The sequence below is a fragment of the Lolium rigidum genome, chromosome 3 (assembly GCF_022539505.1).
Source record: "Lolium rigidum isolate FL_2022 chromosome 3, APGP_CSIRO_Lrig_0.1, whole genome shotgun sequence".
Taxonomy (NCBI): domain Eukaryota; kingdom Viridiplantae; phylum Streptophyta; class Magnoliopsida; order Poales; family Poaceae; genus Lolium; species Lolium rigidum.
In genome coordinates, this window is record NC_061510.1 from 19,065,849 (window position 1) to 19,071,848 (window position 6,000).

Below are 6,000 nucleotides of genomic sequence, written 5' to 3' on the forward strand. Positions count from 1 at the left end.
TGGCGTCTGCGGCCGGCTATGGAGCCGAGGGGTTCACGTGGAGGCGAAACAAAAACAACTTTTCAGCGCCCGTGCTCCAGGTGGCAAGACGGAAATCTGAGTAGGCAGTTCTGGTTCCTATACAAGCACACTGTGGCAGCGTATACGACGACAGATGCAGAAGTCGAGATTGACCCCCACATTCGGAATTTCAGACTCATGTGAGCGTCTCGTGTCGGTTTCAGCTTACCACGTCCCGGCCTAGTCCCTTGCTCGTGATTCAGTATCGAAATGTTGGCTGGGCACACCATCGCAGAAGGGGAAACATGGCACACAAGAGGGCAGGCTACATGTGAATACACAAGACACCGCCGATGAAGAAATGAATGCGCTTTGGTATTGGTAGCTGCCCCGCCGCCGCAACATCGTTTTACCGTTTCCTTCGAGGGCAAAGGAGTTGTAACTGAGATCAGTGACTTTTATCCTCTCCTCGCCCTTGCTCGGATAAACATATATACCGGCGTCGGGACGGACGAAACTATCAGGAGCATGTAAAATTTATGGGGCATATGATAAATTTAGAAAATCGGTTAAATATAAATATTAACCAGGATTTTCACAAAATTTCCACCATGGCCCTAGCCCCCTGCTGTCCCGCCGGCGTGATATTCTAAATAGAACGGACGCAAAAGTCACTACCTTATGTTTTTATTTGCATAGACTTCGTATCTTATTATCAGAAACCCTTTTTTGTTTTCAACAATGTACATTCGTCACCTAGAATGTCTTCCCTTCGTATTGTATTAGAGCATCTCCAGCAGTCCAACACAAACAGATGAAAAGTGACCGTTTGCGTCCGTTGGTCGAAATTTGGGTCTGCCCTGAGCCTAGTGATCTGATGCAAACTGACCGTGTTGTTCGCCGAGACGCATTCCCGGCCTAAATTTGTGATTGAAATGTGTCTGCGATTACACGGGACGAGTCCGCGTGCGTCGTCCTCTTAATCCTGCATAGCCTGCCCGCTAGTGATATATAAGCCACTTCCACTCCCGCCACCCCAAATATCGTATTCGGGCGGCGGCAAAAACTTACCAAGTGATGGACGCCGTCACCGCCATGGAAGCCGACGAAGCCACCGCTTACCGCCCCAGCAAGCCACGAGTCCGCACCTATGGCGGGCTTAATGTGTGCCGCCCCGCTATCCGCGGTACGAAGCTCAAGGTGCCAGAGAAGGTGCTGACTAAGGAGGAGAAGCCCATCGAGGCCAAGAAGCGACATGACTGCAGCACTAATGCGCAGCTGAGGGAAGCATAACAATCCGCCGATGCCGCCGCGAGGGTGGATGCCTCGATGGCCTTGGATATGCAAGCCAAAGCCAATGACCATGTGAGGCTAGCGCGTGTCGTCGCGGAGGCCATGCTCCTGATCAAACAAGAGGGGTCGTCGCCCAATGCTCCTAGGCCTCGTCGGTGAGCTTTGTAAGTTTCCATCTTGCACGCCCACCTATGCCAAAAGGGACAAAAAGAAGCGCTGTGGGAAGGATGCCTCTTTACCATCTACATCGACCTCACCAAACAGGCCATAGAGGTCCAAAGGTTTGACGCTGAGGCCAAGTCTCGCGCAGAGGACAACCGGATCATGTTGCCGACTTCAGCAACATGGATGCGGACCAACGGTCTTGGTTCAAGAAGAAGCGAGCCAAAATCCGCCAACGGGGCACCTGATCGCATGTGTCTACGTCGTGAGCACTATGACCTCCTTTTACCTTTCTAGTCATGGCCCTCTTGTGCCCCTTTTGAAACTTCATGTCGTACTCTATCAAGAAAACTTTGTAATGGACTAAATTAGGCGTAAATTTGAGCCCAGTGATGCCACCGGTTAAATGGCCTAAATGTCTCTTGAATTTCCTTGTATGTAATGCATTTTTATTCAAACATACCTGGGTTGGGCAAACAAAATGCGTCGGTGAAAGGATACGGATATCGCCTAGAGGGGGTGAATAGGCGGTTTAAAACTTTTACGAGATGGGCTTAACAAATGCGGAATAAAACTAGCGTTTACTTTGTCAAGCCCAAAGCCTATATACTATGGTTCACCTATGTGCACCAACAACTTATGCTAAGCAAAACAAGCAACTATGTGATAGCAAGATATATAACTTTAAGCACGACGGCTATCACAAAGTAAAGTGCATAAGTAAAGAGCTCGGGTATGAGATAACTGAGGCACGCGGGAAACGATGATTTATCCCGAAGTTCACACTCTTGCGAGTGCTAATCTTCGTTGGATAGGTGCGGTAGCTTAGTGCTCCCGAACGCCACAAATGGCCTCACCTTGAGGTGTGGTTGCTCGATGCACACCAACGCCACAAAGATCTCACCCCAAGATGCGGTAGTCACACCACACACGGAGCGCCACGAAGGCGCCTCACCTTATTTTCCGGTGACCCTGGCCATAAAGGCCTAGGACACGGTTCCACTAAGTGATTTCCTTCGAGGCGGAAACCGGGCCTTACACAAAGGTTGGGGCACATATCCACAACTTGATTGGAGGCTCCTAACAATTCACCACAAAGTCCTAGAATCCGTCTAGGGTTCCAAGAACTCAAGAGTAAAAGCTTCCCGCTTTCACTTCCATGAATCTTCGTGGAAAGCTCAAACCAATGCACCAAATGCAATGGGAAATCCTTCACTCCCAACTTCCACCAAATCTACAAAATCTTGTGGGGGGAGAAGGGAGGAAGAAAAAAGGAAATTCACAAAGAACTCCAAGATCAAGATCTAGAGGATTTCACTCACAAAGAGAGGGATTTGATTGATAGAAAAGTAGATCTAGATATCCTCTTCCTTTTCCCTCAAAAAGATTCAAGAAGCGTAGGAGGAGTAGAAGGATATGGCAAGCTCTCAAGGTCAACAATGGTGGAGAGCACAAGGGGAAGAGATGTAACAACCCAAGGAGGAAGAAGGGGGTATTTATACCCCCCGGAAATCGAGCCGTTGGGGAATAACTTGCCGGAATTTCCGGCCTAACAGAGGGCTGGAAATTCCGCCCCCACCGGAAATTCTGGCCTGGAAAATGAAATTTCCGGCCAAATTTCCATGGGAGATCCAGGGGTCTGGACCCTTAGTCCTTAGCCGTTTTTCGGGGGCCGGAAATTCTGCAAATTTCGGCCTGGAGAAAAACTGGCAGAAATAGCAAAACGAGAAAGACCATAACTTGAGCATCCGGACTCCGATTTTGATGATCTTGGGCTCGTTTCGAAGCTATAACAAGCTCTACAAGATCATGCAGGGAACCATAATAGTCCAGTAAGGTAGGATGGAAATAAATGATGAAATGTTTGACCTATCTAAAAAAGACATACCCATAAAACCTCCAACCTTGAAAATGCAACAAGTTGCCCGTGCAAAAACCATTCTCGATGAACTAGAGTTTGTCATTAGAATAAGTACAAGCTCTAAACCACCACATGGATAAGATCCAAATAACAACCAAGAAATATGATGCAATGATTCAAAGGTTTGAGCTCTCTCCGAATGATACGATCGAGTTACTCACTCGAGAGCCCTCTTGATAGTACGACAACTAAACTATAAACCGGTCTCCAACTATACCATGAGACCGGTGAGAAAGAAACCCTATTAAGAGCAAACCTTAACCGCGCGCATTCCACTTGAGCTCGATGATAATGGTCTTGACTGCAACAAGATGGAACGCCTTTCTTGATTGTGCTTGCTTGACGAAGTCTTGTGGATTGCTCCCCCATAATCCATCATGGGAGAGCTTCTTCTTCGGCACATCTTCTCATATCCATGATCACCATATGGATGGCAAGATTCAAGCAAATGATCTCTTCGAGATGGCTCGTCTTGAACTTGCACTTCATTTCTTCATTCTTCATCGTTGATGTCTTGAAGTTAAACTTGAGGGCTCACTTCATCTTCATCTTCAAGACATACTTGACACTTGATCTTCTTCATCTTCTTATTATTGCAGTCTTGAAGCCAACATATGGTTCAAGCATTGCCTATGGACAACTCCTACAAAAGTAACTCAATGCAAATATTAGTCCATAGTGATTGTCATTAATTACCAAAACCACACATGGGTGCTCGATGCACTTTCAGTCGGGCCGTTGGGGCTACCCCTGATGGAGACGGTCAATCGCGACCGGGCAGCCGATTTCGCATTCGCGGCCCAACCCAAACGGGCGCAGACTGGCACTTTTAGCGACTAGATGCGCCACCCCGCTAGAGACTGTTGGAGATATGCCCAAGAGGCAATAATAAAATGGTTATTATAATATCTTTGAGTTTATGATAATGTTTACATACCATGCTATAATTGTATTAACCGAAACATTGATACATGTGTGTTATGTGAACAACAAAGAGTCCCTAGTAAGCCTCTTGTATAACTAGCTTGTTGATTAATAGATGATCATGGTTTCGTGATCATGAACATTGGATGTTATTAATAACAAGGTTATGTCATTGTATGAATGATGTAATGGACACACCCAATTAAGCGTAGCATAAGATCACGTCATTAAGTTATTTGCTATAAGCTTTCGATACATAGTTACCTAGTCCTTATGACCATGAGATCATATAAATCACTTATACCGGAAAGGTACTTTGATTACATCAAACGCCACTCGCGTAAATGGGTGGTTATAAAGATGGGATTAAGTATCCGGAAAGTATGAGTTGAGGCATATGGATCAACAGTGGGATTTGTCCATCCCGATGACGGATAGATATACTCTGGGCCCTCTCGGTGGAATGTCGTCTAATGTCTTGCAAGCATATGAATAAGTTCATAAGAGACCACATACCACGGTACGAGTAAAGAGTACTTGTCAGGAGACGAGGTTGAACAAGGTATAGAGTGATACCGATGATCAAACCTCGGACAAGTAAAATATCGCGTGAGAAAGGGAATTGGTATCGTATGTGAATGGTTCATTCGATCACTGAAGTCATCGTTGAATATGTGGGAGCCATTATGGATCTCCAGATCCCGCTATTGGTTATTGGTTGGAGAGAGTACTCAACCATGTCCACATAGTTCGCGAACCGTAGGGTGACACACTTAAGGTTTGATGTTGAAATGGTAGAACTTGAATATGGAATGGAGTTCGAAGTTTTGTTCGAAGTCCCGGATGGGATCCCGGACATCACGAGGAGTTCCGGAATGGTCCGGAGAATAAGATTCATATATAGGAAGTCATATTCCAAGTTTGGAAATGATCCGGTGCATTTATGGCAGGTTCTAGAAGGTTCTAGAAAAGTCCGGAAGAATGGCACTATGGAAGGTGGAGTCCCGGAGGGACTCCACTAGCATGGCCGACCAGCCCTAAGGGGAAGGAATCCCAGGTGGATTCCACCCATGGTGGCCGGCCACCCCACCTAAGGAAAAGGTGGGAGTCCCACCTTGGGTAGGACTCCCTCCTTGAGTAGGTTTCCCACCTTTGGGAAGTTTTGGTGTTGGGGTCTTATTCGAAGACTTGGACTACAACTCTTGGGGCTTCCACCTATATAATGAGGGGCATAGGGGAGAGAGCCGGCCACCACAGAGCCATAGCTTGGCCGCACCCCTTGAGGCCGGCCACCCCCTCTCCCAAACCCTAGCCGCCCCTCTCTCCTCCACCTCTCCCGCACGCTTAGCGAAGCTCCGCCGGAGTTCTCCATCGCCACCGCCACCACGCCGTCGTGCTGCCGGATTCAAGGAGGAGCTACTACTTCCGCTGCCCGCTGGAACAGGGAGAAGGACGTCGTCTTCATCAACACCGAACGTGTGACCGAGTACGGAGGTGCTGCCCGTTCGTGACACCGTGATCAAGATCTTCTACGCGCTTTTGCAAGCGGCAAGTGATCGTCTACCGCAGCAATAAGAGCCTACTCTTATAGGCTTTGGAAATCTTCAAGGGTTAGTCTTGATCATCCCCTCGTTGCTCCCATCTTCTAGATTGCATCTTGGCTTGGATTGCGTTCTTGCGGTAGGAAAATTTTTGTTTTC